The sequence below is a fragment of the Tachyglossus aculeatus genome, chromosome X4 (assembly GCF_015852505.1).
Source record: "Tachyglossus aculeatus isolate mTacAcu1 chromosome X4, mTacAcu1.pri, whole genome shotgun sequence".
NCBI lineage: Eukaryota > Metazoa > Chordata > Mammalia > Monotremata > Tachyglossidae > Tachyglossus > Tachyglossus aculeatus.
Window position 1 is genome coordinate 41738325 of NC_052098.1, and position 24871 is coordinate 41763195.

The 24871-nt window shown below is 41.2% G+C and overlaps 1 protein-coding gene and 1 non-coding gene across 2 annotated transcripts in view; both read right to left on the reverse strand.

Annotated features, from left to right (window-relative positions):
• The window catches only part of PRR16 (proline rich 16), a 240983-nt gene that overhangs the window by 23698 nt on the left and 192414 nt on the right, over positions 1 to 24871 (reverse strand). The gene's annotated exons all lie outside the window — the stretch shown is intronic.
• On the reverse strand, positions 6967 to 7104 carry LOC119948266. The gene has a single exon (XR_005456673.1). It is a non-coding gene; the product is annotated as a small nucleolar RNA SNORA7 (small nucleolar RNA).

Sequence of the window (24871 nt, forward strand, 5' to 3'; positions counted from 1 at the left end):
TGTATAATGTTCATTCAAGTGTACAGTTGATTATTTATTAGATTTCTCTATTTGTAAATATCATTAGGTCTCTCTCGCCGATTAGAGCTTAAGCTCCTTGTAGCCAGCAATATATCACCTCTTTTTATTGGACCTTCCCTGTGGTAAGCACAGTGCTTCACATGTGATGGGTGCTCAGTAAATACCACTATTACTATTACCGCAAAATCCAGTTATCAGTATACAAGACATTATTTTAATGAAAGCCCAATACCACAGCTCCTGCTCCAATATTATGCATAGATAGTGTGAAGCTTAAAGTTTAATATTGCTCCTTGGGAAGCATGGTTTTGCAAGAATACTGTAATCAATGGCATCTCAAGATGTATGGGCATGGATACCAAATCATTTGGAAAGTGGGAACATTGGCTCTGGAAAGAAAGGGGAGTCATGGCCTAGGGACAAAGATTGATGCCTGCCACGCTATTGTCATCACCACCTCATTACACATCTGTGAGGCATGGAGAGCAAACTAATGGCATTTAAATCAACTTGATCAGTTTCATCGGTGCCGGCATAAAATAATAATGATTGTATTTCTTAAGCGCTTACTATGTGTGAAGCACTGTTCTAAGCACTGGGGGGATACAAGGTGATCAGGTTGTCCCACGTGGGGCTCACAGTCTTAATCCCCATTTTACAGATGAGGTAACTGAGGCACAGAGAAGTTAAGTGGCTTGTCCAAGGTCACACAGCTGACAAGTGGCAGAGCTGGGATTTGAACCCATGACCTCTGACTCCCAAGCCCATGCTCATTCCACTGTGCCACACTGCTTCACTAAAATAATAATGGTATTTGTTAAGCACTTACTATGTCCCAAGCACTGTTCTAAGCACAGGGGTAGCTACAAGGTAATCAGGTTGTCCCACATGGGGCTCACAGTCTTAATCCCCATTTTACAGATGAGGGAACTGAGGCATAAAGAAGTGAAATGACTTGCCTAAAGTCACACAGCTGACAAGTGGTGGAGTCAGGATTAGAACCCATGACTTCTGACTCCCAAGCCTGTGCTCTTTCCACTAAGCCATGCTGCTTCATGACAAGATGACAAGATAAAATGACAAGATACAATCTTGAACACTGAGGTCCCACAATGTTGCAGGATCATAGACCCTCAGGCATTGACAATTAGAGATTCAGCTGCAGTGGTGCAGTCATCTAACAAGAATGGATCATAGTGCAATATCGAGATGATCTTTTACGAAGCACTCAGCAGTGCCGCTTGCTAGAGAAGTGCCCTGATGACAGGTTGGACTGAAGGCTATGCTTGCCTTTCTCAGGAGCTCAGGGACCAGGACAGGTCCTTTTGGCATCAGATCTGCTATCTGGCTATTCAGTCCATTGAGGTGGGCTCATTGCTGGAAAAAAGGAGAAATGTGCTAGATGAAAGATGGTTTTAAGTACTGATGAACAACCAGTACTTACCTTCATGCGCATAATTTGTGGCCAGTCATGTGCCTCATTCCTCAGCCCTCATGTGCACCCCAGAACAAACAAGAAGTGACAGAACCAAGGCTCACCTGCCCGTTTAATCTGACAATTTCATAATCATTCCAGGTGCTACACTTTAAAAACATACTTCAGTCCATACTCTCATCAAACCCCAATAGTGTACGTTGTAGGTCAGACCAATGATCCATCCAGCCCAGTGTTCTGTCCCCAATGATTGCAGTAGGCTTCTTAGAAGAATTGTTTCCTGGTTGGCAACCAGGATATCTATCCTTAGGGTTCGGGATAGATCAACAAACATCCCTAACTTTCCCATTATTAATTCAAAATACTAAATCCCTCTACAATCCTCTGCATTTCTAACCTTTCTTCTAATAACCTACCTGGATCTTTCAACTATGAATGCATTCAAAGCCCTCTTGAACCCATTGACGTTTTTGGCTGGCACAATTTCCTTTGGTAACAAAGCATTGATTTTTTTTTCTGAAAGAAAGGTCATAATTACATTGACTAAATAAATCATGACAGTCACAAACACCAACAAGCATTTGAATGTGAGAGCTGGGGTGATATTCATAGTTCCAGTGAGTTGGGCAGATATCCCCCTCGTCCCCCTCTCCATCCCCCCATCTTACCTCCTTCCCTTCCCCACAGCACCTGTATATATGTATATATGTTTGTACATATTTATTACTCTATTTATTTATTTATTTATTTTACTTGTACATATCTATTCTATTTATTTTATTTTGTTAGTATGTTTGGTTTTTTTCTCTGTCTCCCCCCCTTTAGACTGTGAGCCCACTGTTGGGTAGGGACTGTCTCTATATGTTGCCAACTTGTACTTCCCAAGCGCTTAGTACAGCGCTCTGCACACAGTAAGTGCTCAATAAATACGATTGATTGATTGATAAGGAAAATGGATGACAGTGGGATAACCAGGCACTGAATAGTGAATTGAAATTGGGCACATACAAGCTGGGAGGACCAACTGTGTATAACATGTCTGTATTTGTGCATGTGCTGAGCCATTTAGCTGCGTATTCCAGGCAGTGTGAGACAGCAAGCAGGCTGGGCTTCCCCATGGTAAGTCCAACTGCAGACACACACATGTCTTTGCAATGGTAATGAATGAAATAAAATCTGCTGAAGATTAATGTTTGTCAAGCATTCAGTAAGGAGAGTCACAAATAAGAAAATGCTGATGGAAAAAAAAAACATTCCAGTGTTGACTAAATAACCCTGTTCATTCTTCTGTAAGACTTGGCATAGATTTCCTTTTGCAAATGGAATACAGTAAAGGTTTTTTTTCAGGGCTCCCACAGAAAGCAGTAATAAAAAATCTCATTATAAATGCAGGGATTCTGGTATGGATTAACAATTAACATAGTCTGGTTTATTGTTTCAGTAACTCTGGGTTAACAGAGTAATTCAACTGGCAGAATTTTTCAGCAACATGGGCAGATTTGTGATTAAGGTTTATATTCTGTAACTGCTCTCAGCACTTAGGCAGTGGTGCTCAGTAGGTTAAAGCATTGGACAGGTTGTCAGAATGCTACAGATGCCTTAAGGACTTACATCTTTAAAACACATCAAGTTTTTGGGGAAAAATGTATTTCTATTTTATTGGCTCTTTGGAGATGAGGATATTTTTAAAAATACCTCTACATCTATTACCAACTTCCTAAAACTTACTCTATGTACATTGACTGTGTGGATACATGGAGGCATCACACATTTAGTAGCATCATACATTGAGAAGCAGCATGGCTCAGTGGAAAGCACCTGAACTTGGGAGTCAGAGGTCATGGGTTCTAATCCTGACTCTGCCACTTGTCAGCTGTGTGACTTTGGACAAGTCACTTTACTTCTCTGTGCCTCAGTTTCCTCATCTGTCAAATGGGGATGAAGACTGTGGGCCCCACATAGGACAACCTGATCACCTTGTATCTCCCCCACGCTTAGAACAGTGTTTTGCACATAGTAAGCATTTAACAAATACCATTATTATTATTATTATTATTATTATTATTATTATCATTTAGTGTGTGTTACTTTATGGGCTACTCTTTGTTGAACTGCTTTGGTCTATATTTTGCCCAGATTTCACAGAACAACTTCAGGGTGGCTCTTGGTTAAAGCAAATATGGTATCTCGAATACTATCCGTTACTAGTGGTATAAAACAATGTTTACATAAATTCACTCCCACGTTGACGTTGTGGGAACTGTGGTGCTTAATGAACATTCGTTAGCCTGAGAGCAAGCATGTCAACCACTTCTAACCACAAAAGCAATTCAACCAAGCCAGACACCCAAGCAGCTGTGTATCAGTCAATCAGTCAATCATATTTAATGAGTGCTTATTGTGTGCAGAACTCTGTACTAAGCTCTTGGAAGAGTATAACAGAGTTGGTAAATATATTCGCTGCCTACAGCGAGCTTATGGTGAACTGAAAAGGGAATATGCAAGCTTGGTGGGCAGCATAGATAATTTAAAGAGACATTGAAGCACAGCCTCAAACACTGTGTACAAGTAGTGGAATCTTGGTAGACTACAGGCAGCAGACAGGCTACCAAGTGGACAGCAAACAGGAGAGGGGTTGCTCTCCTTGTCAGACCAAAGGTTTGAAAATTTTGCAAATCTGAGATACCGAGAGGAATGTTAGAAAAGGGATGGGTCCTTATGGGGAAAGTCATTAGTGCCACAAAGTACTATCTCTAGACCGTAAGCTCATTGTAGGCAGGGAATGTGTCAGTTTATTGTTGTATTGTACTCTCCCAAGCACTTGATACAGTACTCTGCACACAGTAATGTTCAATAAATATGATTGAATTGAATTGAATTTATATTCTCACAATGCAGAAGGCAATGTTGTCCTTTCAGTCATATTCCAAGGTACAGCGCTATTGTCATCTTCAAAAACAAATGCTAGATACACATACACAATGTGCTATTGAGGAATCCTACCTCTCATACTCACAGCCCCTACTGTTTTGTGTGTGTGTGTGTGTGTGTGTGTGTGTGTGTGTGTGTGTGTGTGTGTGTGTGTGTGAGAGAGAGAGAGAGAGAGAGAGAGAGAGAGAGTACCTGTGACTAATTGTTTTCACCATTACTTTTAAATGGATGGAGTTGTCTTAATATTAGTCCCATCTATGCTAATGATTAGGCTACTTCTGACTTACAGTGAACACAGGTTTGGGAGTCAAAGGTCGTGGGTTCTAATCTCGGCTCTGCCACTTGTCAGCTGTGTGACTTTAGGCAAGTCACTTAACTTCTCTGTGCCTCAGTTACCTCATCCGTAAAATGGGGATTAAGACTGTGAGCCCCACGTGGGACAACCTGATAACCTTGTATCTATCAAAGCGCTTAGAACAGTACTTGGCACATAGTAAGTGCTTAACAAATACCATCATCATTATTATTATTATTAATTTCAGCTAGCTCCAAACCATGCAATCTTCACCACCTAGCAGAGGACTCTGAAGGGAACAGAAGTTTGCATGGGAAGAATTTCTGAGCAATGTAAAGAAATATCTAAATTAAGTCTAGAAAGAGTAAAAAGTAGAAACTGATATGCAAAGCAATTAAACAGTTCCAGATAGTTAAAACTAAAAGCAAAAAGTGAAGAGAAGTAAGAGCAATCAGGTTAACTGGCCAGTTCATCAAAAAGCTAAAAGATGAAGTTTCTAATTATTTTTCAGAACTTTCTTCAAGTTTTCTAATGGTTTTTAATAATATAGTATGTTTAAAGGTATATGTTCTTTAGTTAAATTTTGACCTTAATGGTTTAATTTGTTTGGCTCAATTCTTCATTCAGAGAGAATTAATACTTGCCTTCAATGGCTAGTAAAATCCCATTCATTTGTACTAAAAGGAAGCCCAGTCTGAATAACTAAGAAGCCCCAAATATCTAAATCATAGAATATTTTAAAATTCAGTTTTATTATAATATAGTTGATATATATGTCCTAGGTAGTTGTTTATGTCATTGAATGTCTGTGAAAATTAGATTTAGCTTCCTGGTGTATGTAGTAGTCCACTTCTCTCTGACTGTCTCTTCAAATCTGTCTAGGGTAGCTAAAGATTCCAATGCTCTGACTTGTTCTGCATTTCTCCTGACTGTTGCAGTTTATCTTAAGCAGCGTGGCTCAGTGGAAAGAGCACGGGCTTAGGAGTCAGAGGTAGAAAGTTGTCCTGCTTTTTCAAAGACATTGTCTCTCATTAAACATCCCCTCGGCATGGCTCAATGGAAAGAGCATGGGCTTGGGAATCAGAGGTCTTGGGTTCAAATCCCAGCTCTGCCAATTGTCAACTGCATGACTTTGGGCAAGTCACTGAACTTCTCTGTGCCCCAGTTACCTCATCTGTAAAATGGGGATTAAGACTGTGAGCCCCCCATGGGACAACCTGATCACCTTGTAACCTCCCCAGCGCAGCCTGCTGTTGGGTAGGGACCGTCTCTACATGTTGCCAACTTGTTCTTCCCAAGTGCATAGTACAGTGCTCTGCACACAGTAAGCGCTCAATAAATATGATTGAATGAATGCTTTGCACATAGTAAGCACTTAATAAATGCCATCATTATATTAAGCGCTTAGTACAGTGCTAAACTCTTAAGCTTTGTTAACCACCATCCTACCTCAGCTGGTTGATTTCCTACTACAACCCAGCCTGTACACTTTGCTCCTTTAATACCAATTTACTCACTGTAACTCAATCTCACCTAATTCAACACCAACTCTTTTCCCACAGCCTCCTTCCGGCTTGGAACTCCTTCCCTCTTCCTGTCCTAGACCACCACTCTCCCCACTTTCAAATCCTTACTAAAATCACATCTCCTCCAAGAGGCTTTTGTGGACTAAGCCCTCATTTCCCCTACTCCCTTTCCCTTCTGTAAACAGAAGGCTCTATTTGGTTCTCTTCCCTATAGGCACTTGATGTTCCATCCCATCCTCAGCCCCACAGCACCTATTTGTCGTGTCTAATACTGTTGAGTCATCTCTGGCCCTTAGCGACTTCATGGACACATCTCTCCCAGCACTCCCCACCTCCGCTGCAGAGAAGTAGTGTGACTTAGTGGAAAGAGCACGGGCTTGGGTGTCAGAGGACGTGGGTTCTAGTCCCCGATCTGCCACTTATCTGCTGTGTGACCTTGGGCAAGCCACTTAACTTCTCTGTGCCTCAGTTACCTCATCTGTAAAATGGGGATTAAGATTGTGAGCCCCACGTGGGACAACCTGATTACCTTGTATCTACCCCAGCACTTAGAACAGTGCTTGGTACATAGTAAGTGCTTAACAAATACCATTATTATTATTATTATTATTATTATTATCATTCTGGTAGTGTATCCATAGAGTTTGCTTGGTAAAAATACAGAAGTGGCTTATCACTGCCTTCTTCTGCACAGTAAACTTGAGTCTTTGCCCTTGACTCTCTCCCATGCCGCTGATGCCCAGCAAAGTTGAGTTTTGACTAGTAACAGATTGCCTTCCACTCACTAGCCACTGCCCAAGCTAGGAATGGAATGGGTATGCATCTGCTTGACTCTCCCTCCTGTAGCTGAGACTGGTAGAATCCTGGAAACTCTCCAGGTGTGATTCTGGGAGAGGTACAGCACTTATTTACATACCTGTAATTTATTTTAATGTCTGTCTCCCCCACTAGATGGGTTTACCAACTCGGTTGTATTGTACTCTCCCAAGTGCTTATTTCAGTGTTCTGCATGAAGTAAGCACTCAATAAATACCATTGATTGATTCAATAAATACCATTGATTGATTGATTAACCATGGTATAGCTCAACACTTGCTTCTCTTAGATCACTGCCTTCCTTCCTTTGGCAGCAGTAGAGAAGGCTGATCCAAATGATCACAAGGGTTAGTGGGGTCTGAATTTAGGAGGAATTACAGTGTTGGATCTTCAACATCCTGGGTTCAGGAAGTCAAAGATGAAGTCAAGGTAAACCCTGATTCAAAAGAACAAAGTGAAAATTGAAAACCAGTTTAACACATTTTCAATAAAAAACTTCACCTCCTGTAAAGAACAAGCTGCTATCACAATATCTTATTGTACAAGTAAGAGCATGATTCACCTGCCATCCAGCAATGTTTTGACAAAGAGAGGGTACCATTGTGCAGAGTAGCAAGAGAGATTTAGGGGGAGATTTGGGGATTATTTTTCTCCAACTGTGTTGTTGAAGAAATGTAACTTAGCCTCTCTCTACCTCAGCTACCTAGCCCCATATTCCTGCAAAGTTTAAATAAAGCATTTATTTAATGAAATGAATGAAAGCTCTGCCACTTGTCTGGTGTGTGACCTTGGGCAAATCACTACACTTCTCTGAGCCTCAGTTACCTCATCTGTAAAATGGGGATTAAGACTTGGAGCCTGATGCCGGACAGGGACTATGTCCAACCTGATTTGCTTGTATCTACCCCAGAGCTTAGTACAGATCCTGGCATATAGTAAGCACTTCAAAAATACCACAATTATTAATTATTATTAGGTACTGGATGACTGCCAGTCCTTTCAAACTCACAAACTCTTGCCAAAGTTATTTCCACCTTGGTTATTAACATTGTTTCCTAAAATCAACATAGGGATGCTTAGATAAAGGGGATTTCAGACCAGGGGCCTCCAGTTTTGGAAGAAACTAAATGTTACCATGTGCAAAGTAAGATCTGGCCCAATCAACCAATAAGTGTCCATAAACCAAGACTAGAAAGTTATAAATCAAATGAGATTCCTAAAAGGAAAATCCACCCTGCATTATTATCCCAGACCTGGCTCATCTGGCCAAATGCCAACACTTCAAATAACAGAAGATCAATTTCATATTTAGGTTCCTATCTTTAGGCTGTAAGCTCCTTGTAGGCATATATAACAATAGAAGTGTTGCAAGAAAACTCTAGGCACCGAACATGTCAAATGTTTAACTTTCTAGAGCAAATAGAAAAATCTTTATATGCCCCAAGGTCTTCAGAAAGAAGAGTATGTGGGTATATGATAGAGACTGAAAAGAATAGTTTTTCATTGGTCCGTGATGCCCACAAATGTTCAAAAAAAACCCAAAATACAAAAGATGGAAAAAATAATATCAGGGCCCAGGGAAAGCAAAGCAAATTACCAACTCTGTAATATTGTATTCCCACAAGCACTTAGTACAGTGCTCTGCACAAAGTAAGCACTGAATAAGTACAATTGATTGATTGATTTGCAAACACATATAGTCATTTAATGAAGGCCTGTGCTATGATGAATTTTCTTGACCAAAGTTATTTCCAAGGTGATGGTAATCAATCATAAAGCAGGGATGCTATTCTAGCCAAACAAATTTACATAAGACACAAAGCTAAAACAAATCTGACCCATGAGCTCTAGCTCAGGTCATTGAGTCAAAATGTGCCCATCAAAATAAACAACAAACTCATTTTCAGAATCGGAAACTCAAACTGGAGACAAATAATCTTTTGTGGTATTTCTGTTATTTTCCAGTTTTCCCAGAAAATTGAAAATGTGAGTTTTACAAGGTTCAACCAACTATTAGTTTGCTCTTTAACTGCCATACAATGGTGATTCAAGATGCAGAGTTATAAGCATAAAGATTTAATAAACATAAACACAGAATGCTTATTTCAGTTCAAAATCCCCAAAATATCATTTTTATTGCCATTGTTTCTGATTGCCTTTTAAGAGCACAGAGAATTACCTAAAAATATGAAATAGTTTAACAGTCTGCTGCTTATATGACAATATAATTGATGATAACTGTAACTGAATGAAATTTATAAAGCTAGTCATAATTTAAGGTTGTTCTGTTTGACAATTTAAACTTTCATGGTAAAATACTGAGCACAAACCTAATTTACTAGACCTGAGTTTCCATTTTAGTCAGGAATGTAGAATTGGGAAGGGGTGAAATGTTAGTATCTCATTTGTATTATAGAAGTTTAATGCACCTGAAGTAATAAAGTAATAAGTCCTTGAAAACATTTAGTCAATATTTTCAAAATATGATGAATATAACCATTGAAAATTCATGCAGCATTCACTAAAACTCAATCACAAAGACTGGTTTATGTCTAATATGGCAGCAGTGATAAATTCTAGGATGCTATTTAAAAATTTAAAGACTGGTAAAGAAACAAACTCATTTTAAAAGCATGTTGTCTACCCCACTAACCAGCATTTGTAAGGCTTTTGAAATATCAGTGGTAAATGAACGTTTACTACCACAGTGACAACAAATGCAGCACGTTATGAAGATGAGTGGCTGCATTTGTGCGGCATGCTATGTTTTGTTTATTTACAGTCCTCTTCACCCTCAGAGAAGGAAAAGAACAGAATGTTCCATATCACTCAAGTTGTAATTTGAGGGTGTTGGGTGAGTGAAGCAGGGATAAATTTACTGCCCCATGTAAACCTCATTAATTCTGTATATTCCAATTTACAATTTGGACATGAAAAGAATTAGTCTCAAAGTTTCTATTTATTAGGCTTCTTGCTCTGCCATTCATGTCTAATTACTCTATTCTTGATTCTACACAATGTAATTCAACCTTCAAGAATCCATTCCAATGCAAGCATCTTCACTGCAGGACACTCTCCCAAGAACTTTTCCATTGTACAGTAAGCTCCTCAAGGATAAGGACAGTGCTTTGCACATTGTAAGTGCTCAATAAATGCCATTGATTGATGGATTAACTCTGATGATGATGACCAATGACAATGCAGAGTTTTTCAAAAGGAATTGAGGGAATGTGAGCCCTGTGTAGGATAGGGACCCTGTCCAATCTGATTATCTACCTCAGTGTTTCGTAAAGTGCTTGGCACATAGCACTTAAAAAATACCACAATTCATTGTTATTATTATCATTGCTGTTATTTTTATTACTCTTATTGAGTATGATCCTTTACTTGGCTTCCTTTCCCTTCAAAAAAGAACCTAAAAATTCTAAAACCATCAACAATGCCACTGCTGGGTCACCCCAGACATCTAGTCTAGCATTTTGTCTCTGACAGTGGCATCCAAGAGACACTGTATTGTGATTCTCCTTCACATCCATTGCATGGTCAGTCAAACACCCCCAATTTTCCCTCTAATAACTCATTATGGTTCTCTGATCCATGAATTTTTCCAAACTTTTTTAAATTTACGAATATTTTCAGTCTGCACAACCTCCTGGATGAATGAATTCCATATGTATCCTCCCCACTTCCCACACCATCCATGAGTGGAACGTGTCTACTTACTTTGTTGAACTGTCCCAAGTGCTTAGTGCAGTGCTCTGCACACAGTAACAGTAGATCCTATGGATTGACTGGGTGAGTGAAGAAATGTTTCTTTTTTTTTGCCTTGAACCATTTACCTTCCAGCTTTAGTGGGTGTCCCCTCATCCTGATGTTGTGGGATTTGGTGAATGACAATCATTTTCATCCTTTCATTACTTGATAAACTTCAAATCCTCTCCCTTCTCAGCATGCATCTTTCCAGACTGAACAGTCCTAACCTTTTTAATCTGCCCTCATACAGAACCTGCTTCATATTGGTGACCATTTGATTGCCCTTACAGCCAAAGAAAATAATATATTTTGGGCCAATTTATCTCTACCGAACATGCCTTATAAAACAAAATCAAATTGATCTAGATCACATAACTTGTTTTTTTTAACAGTTTACTTGCTACATGAAGATTTTAGCAGCAGATTAATTTTTAACAATTCAGAGACAGTTCTTTATCTCTCTGTAGACTCTTTCCAGATGGATTCAATGTGGCAGAAACAACATGTGACTTTCCTAGGATTTTTTTATGGGATGTGTTAAGTGCTTACTATGTGCCAGGTACTATATTACCCCATAGGATGTTAGATGCTTAATTCACATACGCATACATTGATTGCCAATGGCCAAATACAGTTTAAATTTATCACTTCCTCCAACTTCCATTGGTGTTTCAGGTGCTGCTACATTCCACCAAACTTAACTAATAAGAACTTGGATACATATTGTGCCTTTCTTCCCAAGAGCGAAAGCATTTTCGCTCAGAGAAGCAGTGTGTCTCAGTGGAAAAAGTGCAGGCTTGGGAGTCAGAGGTCATGGGTTCAAATCCCAGCTCTGCCACTTGTCAGATGTGTGACTGTGGGCAAGTCACTTCACTTCTCTGTGCCTCAGTTCCCTCAGCTGTCAAATGGGGATGAAGACTGGACAACCTGATCACCTTGTATCCCCCCCAGCACTTAGAACAGTGCTTTGTACATAGTAAGCGCTTAACAAATGCCATCATTATTATTATTTTCCCAGTATTTTCCATGCTATATTATTTTATGCTCAGCAGTCCCCAACAGACAGCAAGGATAAATATTCCTATCTCCATTCACAGGTGGGGAGACTGAGGCAGAGAGCAATGAATTGTTCCGCTAAAAGTTACCGGAAACTGGATACAGAACTGGGGCTGGAATCCCGGGCTCCTGACTTCTTTATTGGAGTTTTTTCTATCCACCTTGTTAGTATTGTAATAAGATTGTAAGTGGTTAAGCTAGGAATACAGAGGAAGCAGGAAATCTACCAGTATTTCTAAGGGTGAGTTCTTAACTCTAAATGAAACATAATTGTAGAATAGTTTAAAGCACTCTTACTGACTAATGGATATATGGAAGTCTAAATAATTATTTAATCTTAGTAGCCTTTGGCAAGATTTAAAAAACCCAGATTAATAGTAACCCTCTTAAATTCTATTAAAACCAAGTACAATAATAATGATGGTATTTGTTAAGCACTGTTCTAAGTACTGGGGTAGAGACAAGGTAATCAGGTTGTCCCACGTGGGGCTCACGGTCTTAATCCATTTTACAGATGAGGTAACCGAGGCACAAAGAAGATAAATGATTTGCCCAAAGTCACACAGCTGGCAAGTGGCGGAGCCAGGATTAGAACCCACAACCTCTGACTCCCAAGCCTGTGCTCTTTCCACTAAGCCACACTGCTTCATGAAATCAGAGTAGCTTAGTAGTGGTATGTTTTACTTTACATTTTCCTAGTTTTATTCCTACATAATTTCATTAAAAAATTAGTGGTGAAGGACCTGTTGAAAATAATTTCTCATAAATACAAGCATATGTAATGTTTATATTTTTATAAAACATATTTTCCTTTTTCTAGGCATGCAATAGCTAATTCCAATCTATCTTTGATTACCTCATACACCACTAATATATGAGTACATCCAACATTGCTGAAAATAGTATAATTTGTGAACAATAATTCAAATTTGGTATATATGACAGAATTCAGGGAAATGGTAGGATAATACAAGTTGATGTTTTCAATTTCTTAGGAAACACAGAATCGTAATGGCCAAATTTCTAAAATAACTTGAAAGGATGAGAAAAACAAATTCATGATGACTGAATTTGTTTTGAAATGAGCATAGTATCATCAGATGGTCATGTATACCCTTTGGCAGATCTGGAAGGCCAGATATTAGTGATTTTCTGATGGCAAACTCACCCCTTGATATGTCCAGTGCCTACCCCTATGAGAAGCCTTCATCCAAAGTCTAGTCTCATTCAATGTAGCAATTTCATGCCAGTTCATGTGCTATTTGAGCAGTTCTTCTTATAGGCCAACAACTGTTTTCACTGGCACTAAGCAACCTGAGTGTCTGTGGTGCAATTGTTGTTTTCCTAGTATACGTCTTTTTTCTGGTTGCATCTGCACCACAGTCATGGTTATTGGTGAACTGAATTTGGAGGAGGCAGCCAATGTTTAGAGATACTTTTTCAAGTCTCCTTCCTCATTAGGGGTGAGTAGTGCATCTTTAAATAAGTTTGCTCAGAAAGGCAAAGTACTCCCCGTTTAATGAAGAAGCAATCAGCATCCTATACCTCCTACTCAATCAATCAATCAATCGTATTTATTGAGCGCTTACTGTGTGCAGAGCACTGTACTAAGTGCTTGGGAAGTACAAGTTGGCAACATATAGAGACAGTCCCTACCCAACAGTGGGCTCACAGTCTAAAAGGGGGAGACAGAGAACAAAACCAAACATACTAACAAAATAAAATAAATAGAATAGATACTCAGATCCTTTTGAGTTCACGTATGAGACATGCCAACATAATCAGTAGAATGTGTACTTGAGTTCATTTTCATTAGTAGTGATGGCTTGCACTGAGCTATCCACACTCCCTTGCCCAGGGCCCCAGAGGCCAACAACACACCTTGATTAGGGTGTGGGTCATTCATTCATTCATTCAATCGTACTTATTGAGCACTTACTGTGTGCAGAGCACTGTACTAATTGCTTGGAAAGTACAATTCAGCAATAGAGACAATCCCTGCCCACAAAGGATTTACCATCTAGAAAGCAGCCTGTCCAGTCCAGCCTGTGGCCATAGAACAGTGTATCCCTGTCTGCCCTCATGGCAGCAGACCCTGCTCTGTCCTTATCCAATGTGCATACCATTGTGGAGTGAGACAATTGTACATCCTTGTGGCTTAGTGGAAAGAACATGGGCTTGGAAGTCAGAGGACAGGGGTTCTAATCCTGGCTCCACCACTTGTCTGCTGTGTGACCTTGGGAAAGCCACTTAACTTCTCTATGTCTCAGTTACCTCATCTGTAAAATGGGGATTAAGATTGTGAGCCCCACATGGGACAACCTGATTACATTGTGTCTACCCCAACACTTAGAACAGTGCTTGACCAATCGTATGCGCTTAACAAATACCATAATTATTATTATTACCAATCATTGGGAAATTAGATGTGGTCTGTGGCCGTGGAAAAAAATATGTTCATGAGTCCTGTCAGCACCAAACCCTAATGTAACCCCACTTGGCCTGTACAAAATATTGGAGACAAGTGGGTATAGAACATGGGAGTACCACTTGTATATTGAAAAGCAGTTGAATGGAAAGGCATGATGGATCAGAGGTCCACATACAACTTTCGCAAATCCATTAACCAATCAATCAATTAATCAGTGATATTTATTGAGCACTTATTGTGTGCAGAGCTCTGTACTAAGTACTTGGGAAAGTACAATACAACAGAGTTGGGAGACAGGTTTCCAGCCCACCACAAGCTTACAGTCTAGAGTGTACAGTCATTGATATAAATAAATAAATTGCTGATATTTACCCCTTGCCCCTTACCCTTCCTGTGTCAGATTAAAAGCCAAAAAGAACACCAAGAAATAACCTCATTGAGAGAAGGTGGTCTTGGTGGTGGTGGTGGTGGTGGGGGGTGGGGGGTTGGTAGGGGGTTACCTATCCTGTTGCCTTCCCCTGCCTAGACTGTGAGCTCATTGTGGGCAGGGAATGTGTCTGTTTGTTGTTGTATTGTACTCTCCCAAGCACTTAGTGCAGTGATTTGCACACAGTGAGCACTTGATAAATACAATTGAATGAATAAATGGACTTGTATCTGGCTCCAGAGAGGGACTCCAGAGCCCTTCTGTATCTAGGTCCACCCCTCAAAATCCCTACCCCTTGCTGAGAACCAGGCAATGAACTACATGTTGGTTAGAATTTGTGTGTGTGTGTGTGTGTGTGTGTGTGTGTGTGTGTGTGACTATTCCGTTTCAAAAATGCCACAACATATAGAAGGTATTTATCAAATGTTAAGCACTGTGGTAGATAAACAACTTCAGATTGGACATGGTCCCTGTCTCACAACAGAGCTCCCACTCTATCTTACTCCCATTTATGTAGTGTAGTGAGGAAGCAAGGGACCTGAAAGAGTAAGTGACATGCCTAAAGTCACACAGCTGGCCAATGGTACAGCTGGGAATGTAACTCAGATCTCCTGACTTCCAATCCCATGATCTGTCCATACTTCACTCTGCTGCCCAAATCATTTTTCAACAAAAACATTCAGAACTTTTCCCATTCCTCAAAAACTCCATTGGTTGCCCAGCCACCTCCCCAGCATACAAAAACTCCTCACCATTGGCTTCAAAGTACTCAGTCACCCTGCCCCATCCTACCTCACCTCATTACTCCTCACCTCATTCATTCAATCGTATTTACACCTCACCTCGTTACACGCAGAGTAGCAGCGTGGCTCAGTGGAAAGAGCCCGGGATTTGGCGTCAGAGGTCATGGGTTCAAACCCTGGCTCCGCCAATTGTCAGCTGTGTGACTTTGGGCAAGTCACTTCACTTCTCTATGCCTCAGTTCCCTCATCTGTAAAACGGGGATGAAAACTGTGAGCCCCCCAACAAACTGATCACCTTGTAGCCTTCTCAGTGCTTAGAACAGTGTTTTGCACATAGTGCTTAATAAATGCCATCATTATTGTTATTATTATTACTCTCCTACTATGACCCAGTGCACACACTTCGCTCCTCTAATGCTAACCTTCTCACTGTGCCCTGATCTCATCTCCCTTTGCCTATGTCCTGCCTCTGGCCTGGAATGTCCTCCCTCCTCAAAACTGACAGACTATTACTCCCCTCCCCTTCAAAGCCTTATGAAGGCACATCTCCTCCAAGAGGCCTTCCCTGACTAAGCCCCCCTTTCCTCTTCTCCCACTCTCTTCTGCATTGCCCTGACTTGCTCCCTTTGTTCTCCCCCCCCACCCACAGCTCCACAGCACTTATGTACATATCTGTAATTTATTTATTTATATTAATGTTTGTCTTCCCCCCATTCCCTCCACTGAGACTGTAAGCTCACTGTGGGCAGGAAATGTGTCAGCTTATTGTTGTTTTGTACTCTCCCAAGTGCTTAGTACAGTGCTCTGCACACAGTTAGTGCTCAATGAACACGATTGAATGAATGCATGAATGAATGCCTCCGAAGTAAGCAAACCCCATGCTAACTTGCACTGATCCCTCCCTCCCCAAAAGGATTGCTTTGCTGTTGTGTAGGCAGAGACTGTCGGTCACACATTCAGCAACATCCACACCACAGCCTGAATAGGATTATACCTTCTAAATGTAGTGTCGTTTTTGAAACTGAATGATCATACACACGCACACACACACAGACACACATAAATTCTCACCTGAAAAAGTTTTTACTCCTTCAAAATGTTCAAACTGCCCAGAGAATTATCCATTCAAAAATCTGGTCCTAGCAGAGTTAAACTGATTAGAGCAGCTTTTTAAAAAAAGAATAGTTGTGAAGTTAGGACTCAGTCTACACATATCTCGTCTACTTTTTTTAATCTCTTAAAATACCTGAAAATCTGTGAATGCTCCACACATTGATCAATCAATAACACTTATTATGTGTTTACAATGTGTGAAGCACTCTACCTGGGCTTGGGGAAATAGAAGAGGCAGTAATCCAATACTGTGTATTTATGTCTTCCTTTGTTCCTACAGCACTCACTTGAGCCAAATAGACTATGAAACTCCTGATAACTCATTTGGAAAAGGAAATAAACCAATGATCAATTCTCTCAGTTCCAACGTAGAAAGTTGTCCTGCTTTTTCAAAGACACTGTCTCTCATTAAACATCCCCTCGGCGTGGCTCAATGGAAAGAGCATGGGCTTGGGAATCAGAGGTCTTGGGTTCAAATCCCGGCTCTGCCAATTGTCAGCTGTGTGACTTTGGGCAAGTCACTTCACTTCTCTGTGCCTCAGTTCCCTCATCTGTCAAATGGGGATGAAGACTGTGAGCCCCACATGGGACAACCTGATCACCCTGTATCCTCCCCAGAGCTTAGAAAAGTGATTTGCACATAGTAAGCGCTTAACAAATGCCATTATTATTATTATTGAATAGAATGCAGTAACTCTTTCCTTCACGTAATGCAGGCATTTTTTCACTCTTGCCCCACACCACTCCCCCTAGTGGAATATTCGGCTTTCCTTGTCTTCCCTCCCAAACCCTGCCCTCTCCCTGACTTTCCCATCACTGTTGATGGCACTACCATCCTTCCCATCTCACAAGCCTGCAACCTCGGTGTCATCCTCGACTCTGCTCTCTCATTCACCCCTCATATCCAAGCCATCACCAAAACCTGCCGGTCTCACCTCCACAACATTGCCAAGATCCGCCCTTTTCTCTCCATCCAAACTGCTACCCTGCTCGTTCAAGCTCTCATCCTATCCCGTCTGGACTACTGCATCAGCCTCCTCCCTGATCTCCCATCCTCGTGTCTCTCCCCACTTCTATTCATACTTCATGCCGCTGCCCGGATTGTCTTTGTCCAGAAACGCTCTGGACATGTTACTCCCCTCCTCAAAAATCTCCAGTGGCTACCAATCAATCTGCGCATCAGGCAGAAACTCCTCACCCTCGGCTTCAAGGCTCTCCATCACCTCGCCCCCTCCTACCTCACCTCCCTTCTCTCCTTCTACAGCCCGCACCCTCCGCTCCTCTGCCGCTAATCGCCTCACCATACCTCGTTCTCGCCTGTCCCGCCATCGACTCCCGGCCCACGTCATCCCCCGGGCCTGGAACGCCCTCCTTCTGCCCATCCACCAAGCTAGCTCTCTTCCTCCCTTCAAGGCCCTACTGAGAGCTCACCTCCTCCAGGAGGCCTTCCCAGACTGAGCCCCCTCCTTCCTCTCCCCCCTCGTTCCCCTCTCCATCCCCCACTCTTACCTCCTTCCCTTCTCCACAGCACCTGTATATATGTATATATGTTTGTACATATTTATTACTCTATTTATTTATTTTACTTGTACATATCTATTCTATTTATTTTATTTTGTTAATATGTTTGGTTTTGTTCTCTGTCTCCCCCTTCTAGACTGTGAGCCCACTGTTGGGTAGGGACTGTCTCTATCTGTTGCCAACTTGTACTTCCCAAGTGCTTAGTACAGTGCTCTGCACACAGTAAGCGCTCAATAAATACGATTGATTGGTTGATTTTTCTGGAGCGAAGTGGTATGCAACGTCATTCCTTCTAGCCAAAGAGGAAAACAATAACAACAGGCTGTGCAGAGTCAAGCAGTAAGGTGTTTCTAACCAATTTCCAAGAATGCACTTGCCTGAAAAAGGCAATGTATCACCTTGTGTTGTGACTCCAAAGAGGGAGGTTGAAAGGAGGAGGGAGTGACCCACAGACCAGTGAACTGTGGACTAAGCTGAAACTGGCCCTAGGGGCACTGGAATTTGAGGACTCTAGGGCAAATGGCCTGCCATTATGGTGGATGCTCTGCCCCTACTGTGTCTCCTTGATTCAGACTTCGGTTGGAAGAAATTGCCAACTCCTGGCATAGGCAGTTTATTCATGCTGGGAGTCCAGCAGAGATATTCTGCCAGGTTACTCATGTTCTATTCAGTAGAATTCCTCCAAAGGAAAAAGAAGGGCCTGAAACCACAAATAGTATAGACTCCAGCAGATGGGGTGGCTACTTTTAAAACAAGAAAGACTTTATCCCCTAAAAGAATGTGTCCAGGTAAGGGGGCTGATAGTGCTAGGGTAGACCACAGATTCCATGTTCACAAAAAAGAGAACCAGCTGCCTTAAAGCTTGGGGAGCTGAGAATTTCCCTCAAATGCCAATCATTTCTGGAAGGTTGAAAAAGGGAATAAAAACTTTAAATGTGCAAAAAGCATGTAAATTGAAAGACCAAACACTGCCGCTGCCAATTGCAATACAATCAGCCCCCTCTCTTGCTCCTTCCACCTTCAGCAAAAAGCAATATATGAATAATAGGAGTGAACATGCCTTCTTTCAAACATTTAACTTTTGTTCACCTGTCAGGAGCTCTGACAAAGATATGCCCAATTCAGAGAAATCCAAGGCTTTTGCACAGAAACAAGTCGATCCACAGTGCTATGGTCTCTAAAGCCATATATCAAATTTCAGCCCTATCTGCCTCTACCTGTATGTCTGCACTGATCTCAACTAGGACTTTTGGATCAACATTTCTGCCCAGTCTTCTTTACCTGCATTGTAGTAGTAAGATTTACAATGGCCTGCTTCACTTTCCCTTCCCATTTTTTCAGTCACCTTAAAGTCGATTTGCTCTGCCCTTACTGAGACTTCAAAAACTAACTTCTTAAATGGAAATGTTTAGTGCCTCTAAAATGTATTTGCTTTTTTGAGGGGGAAGCATTTCAATCATAAATGTTTCTGAGTACCTTAGAAAGAAAAAATGGCTCCCCACACAACTTACTGTTCCACTTCTGCAGAAATAAAGACTCTGGTGTGAGCCTTCTTGAGTATAGACTTTGCCTTTGTGGAGTGGAGCTTTTGAGAAAATCTTGAAAGGATTTGGGGAGAATTTTAGCCAGCAAATACACAGGAAATAATTTCCTGACAATTAAAAACTGACCAGAAACTCATTATTGCTCCAAGGAGCAAAAGGAAAAAGTGAGTAATTGAAAAGGTTTGCTGAGGGCTAGGTCACCATGACTGGGATAGTCAATGCACAGCTTAGCTCTTGATGAATGCACAAAACAACTGGAAGATTCTTTTAGCATTTCATCAGATTTATAAACAAGAAATAATGAACAACAGGGAGTTTATTTCCTTTGAAGAAGTGAGTGGCTAGAGGGTTGGAAGACACAAGCCAAAGCAAAAGGATGTTAACTCCACCAGGCATTTACTCAAAGAAGAGTATTCCCTGGGAAGTCTTGGCAATTATTCCAAACAATGAAAAGGTAGAGCTTTTTATAAATTCAAAGTTGAAATTTTTGAAAGGAAAATACTCTAGGCTGCTTGGAATACTGAGATCTGTAGAGAGAAGATTTTCCTTGGAAGCTAAGGATTAAACAATAACCAATAAGGAAGAAACACTTTTGTCTCATTGGTCCATTAGGTTTATAGGGTTCCATAAGGAGCTGAGCAGAGCTGAGGGATTCTTTGCCATATGTCATGCTTAATTCTCAATATGCCACAGAAGTGAATCTAATTTTCTGGTATAATTTGCATCACTCTTTTATCATGTTTCTCTTTATTGTCCATCCTGAGGACGTAACATGACTAATAGTTGTAAAATCTGGATCCTTCATTCAGCCTTCTAAAAAAAAAAACTGACTTTAATTTCTGAGAATCCCCATTTAATTTGAGAAGTCAGGGCGGGGGGCAGCTTTCATTTGATGAAAATAGAAAACAAGTTCCTCAAAAATGAAGCATCACATCTAGTGGATCTTGAAATACTTAATAGTATACCATTTTAGAAATGGCACAGGTTAAAGGTCTCAGCATTGCATCCTTGTCCTGGGATGTGTATTAATGAAAGATGTACACAATGCTCAAATTCAGGAGACCTGTTATATGCTCCTCAAAACTTGGAAAAATTCATCAGTCTTTCCCTTCTCCTTCCATTTGTTCTCTCCAAAAAATCCCTGATGGCCTTGGCAAGCTTCCATCTTCCCAGCCCTATTCTTTGTCAAGTGTTGGCTTTTCATGGACAGGATTTAAAAAGTCATGGGCTACAGTTTGGTGGCTTCCTTCCATTCCCCAAAGCAAACATCTTTTCTCTCAACCAAGCCCACACTGATGGGTAATGGGTGCGAGCAATGGCAATGGGTAATGGGCACAGTGTTGCCATCTGGGTGGGAAAATATTTCACAAGGCCTCAGAAACAGCTGCAAATAGAGGTGGAAGTTGATAAAATAAAGTTCCCAAATGATCCACATAGGGAGGAAATATTTGCCAAATTTCTCTTCAAGAAACACAATAATAGGAATTCTAAGAAGTGTCAGCATTTTGTCACTGACGAAAAGAAGCATAGTGGCTCCCTCCCCCCTCCTAGGGTATCACACCAAACCTGGATTCCTACACAGTGTGGCCTAATGGGTGCAGACGAGGCCTGGGAGTAAGGAGGAACTGGGTTCTAATCCTGTCTCTGCCACTTATCTGTTGAGTGACCTTGGGCAAGTCACTTAACTTCTCTGGGCCTCAGTTCCCTCATCTGTAAACTGTGGAGTAAGACTGTGATCCTTATGTTGGACAGGGACTGTGTATCTTGTATCTATCCCGGTACTTATAACAGTGCCTGGCACATAGTAAGCGCTTAACAAATACCACAGATATTATTATTACTCTACCTCCCAACTCTTGATACACAAATTTATGATCTCAACATCATCCTCTTTAACAAACACAACTCTCAACCTGTCCTTCATTGATATTCTACTACCAACCTAAAGCCCAGGATTACCTCTAGAGTACGTGTCCTCCACTCCTGTGCCCATGCTGCAGAGCACTGTTAGTGGAAATTCAGGCACCAGACAAGCTTCAGCTATTTCAAATTCATCCTTAATTGCTTTATCTCTGAACTTGGTTAGACTTATCAGCACTAGATCTCCTCTCTTATCAAATCCCATGCTCATTACCCCACAAGTTATTCCATACCATTAATTCCCTTTAATATCAATCAATGATATTTATTGAGCATTTACTGAGTGCAGAGCACTGTACTAAGTCCTTGGGAGAATACAACACAATAGAGTTGGTAGACACAGGGAATTTTTCTTTGATGTGCAGATGGTGGACAACCACTGGAGGTTTTTGAGGAGTGGGGAGATGTGGACTAAGTGGGTTTTTTTTTTAAAGTTTGGGGTACTGGAGAGATGTAGAGATGTCCTGAAGGTAGGAGGAAATATGAGACTCCAGAGAAGGAGAGAGGTCACAGGGCTGGAATGGTAGACTTGGGAATCATCCATGTAGAGGTGGTAGTTGAAACCATGGAAGCGAATGAGTTCTCCAAGGGGGTGGAGGGTGTAGATGCAGGATTGAAGGGGTCCCAATACTGAGTTTTGAGACCTCCCACAGTTACGGAGTTTGAAACAGGAGGATCTGGGGAAAGAGCAACCAGAAGAGATAAGGAGGTGAACAAGGTAGGCCTTTCCAGACTGAGCCCCGTCCTTCCTGTCCTCCTCCTCCGCCCCCAATCCCCCCGGCCTTATCTCCTTCCCCTCCCCACAGAACCTGTATATATATATATATATATGTTTGTACATATTTATTACTCTATTTTACTTGTACATATTTATTCTATTTTATTTTGTTAATATGTTTTGTTGTCTGTCTCCCCCTTCTAGACTGTGAGCCCGCTGTTGGGTAAGGACCGTCTCTATATGTTGCCAACTTGTACTTCCCAAGCACTTAGTACAGTGCTCTGTACACAGTAAGTGCTCAATAAATATGATTGAATGAATGAATGAATGAGAGGAAAGTGTCTGTGAAGCCAAGGTTAGCTAGTGGTTGCAGGAGAAGGGGTGGTTCACAGTGGTGGTGGTTCACCTTCACAGACAAGGTGCAAAGATATCCCTTCTCTCACCCTTGATGGACAGGCCCAATTCATTGACAAAATTGAAATTATCAGGCATGAACTCTCCAAAGCCTTCTCCCACATTCCCCAACTCTCTCCTCTACCCATATCCATCAATCAATAGATCTCCTACCTGACTTCCAAACCTACCCCCTTCCACCTGTGACTTGGACCACATACCTTCTAAAAAAATCTGAACTCCGTGACTGCCAATTTCAGCCACTCACTTTCTGACGTAATCGATGTTTCTCTTCTATGTGCCTGTCCTCCACTATCTGGATTCTGAGCCCCTTGTAGGAAAGGGAATGTGTCAATTTGTTTATCTTGTATCATCATCACCATATCATCATCATCATCATCGATGGTATTTATTGAGAGCTTGAGTCAGAAGAACCTAGGTTCTAATCCCTGCTCTGCCACTTGTTTGCTGTGTGACCTTGGGCAAGTTGCTTAACTTCTCTGTGCCTCAGTTACCTCATCTGTAAGATGGGGATTATGACAGTGAGCCCTTATGTGGGACAGGAACTATGTCCAACCCAATTACCTTGTATCTGCCCTAGTACTTAGTACAGTGCCTGGCTTATAGTAATACCACAATTATCATTATTATTATTGTTATTATATACAGAGCATTGTATTAAATGCTTGGGAGAGTACAGAGTGCCTGGCTTATAGTAATACCACAATTATCATTATTATTATTGTTATTATATACAGAGCATTGTATTAAATGCTTGGGAGAGTACAGTACAACAGACTTGGTAGACATGTTCCCTTCCCACAGTAAGCCTTTCATCTGGCGGGGGGACAGAGTTTAACATAAATACGTGTTATAATATATACCATAGTACTTCAGACAAGAGAAGTGCTCAATGAATACCATAACTGGCTAAATTACTAACTGTGGCTCTCCCTGGGGAATTGAAAAACCAGGATGACAACAGCAAACAATCCTATGCTCTATTAAATAGGCAGACAAAAAGGCTTTTATGTTAGCATCAGCAGTACTTTTTTCATGTAACTTCGCTGGGATATGTCCCTGCAAGGCATTTCTAATCATACAGTTCTTCCACCAGAAGCCTGCATAATAAGGCACATCAGAAGTACCATGATAAGCCCTTTTGAGAAATGTAAAAATTGTAATTGCCCTTGAGATGGCTATTTGAGGTGAAGACTGCTGGCTAGTGAAGGTCCCATTAGTGTGTGCCTTTCAACTTCAATAGCCATGGGAAAATTCCTCTTTGTTAGGATTTTAAAGTAACCCCCTCATGCTCAAAGACAGGCTTGATTCATTGTTAGGGAAGCACAAATGTATTAATCTGTGGAACAGATGAAAGGTCTATATGGCAGGGCATGTCACAAAGTTTTCAACACAGACTTTCCTTACTGGTCTGGGAGGTCAGCTTCTCAAAGCTTAGGCCTCTCCTGAGCTTGCCTATGCAAGACTACCAATGAGTGCCAATAACAACCAGGCTACAGGCCTGACCCAAAGAAGCTGTAACACACACCAGTGCATTTTGAAATCTCATGTGCCAACCCAATCTCATGTGATGGACATTTCCCCACCCCACCTCTCCTAAAGTTCACCTTGTTTCTCCAGGGACACTGGAAAAGAGAACTTTGATCCTGTGGTGACACTACAGGGGACACTGCTATGATTTTAGAAAGTTATGTATGTTATTGATAGTCAAAGTTTCAAGACAAATCATACATATCATTACTGTTTACTCACTTTACAACAATATAGCTGTGCTACTTTACCAACTATGAACCAGGTATGTTTAACTGTGTGAAAACTTGCGTACATATTAACTGTGTGAAAACTTGCGGAGATATTAAGTTTATGACTAAATGCTGTTGTTGGATTGTCTCTATCGAGCTGTCCTTTATTTTGTAAGATGGAACTCCTAATGGTGAGCTTCTCTCCGTGTGTGCAAGTGTGACTGACAATGCCAATGTGCGGCCAACACTCCCTAACCAGCAACTCTCTTTGAACAAAACTCACACATTTTAGCCCCCCAGTTTGTTTGAGGTTTGAGACTAGGGCCAAGGGCATGTCTGACCCAGAAGGTAAGACTTAATGGCCAAGGCAGCAGCAGAATGCCAGGAACTTCCAGTCTAACTGTGAATTTCAAGGAGGAAAAGGACAGGGAGTTCAGTTAAGGATGCTCTCCTCTTAATAACACT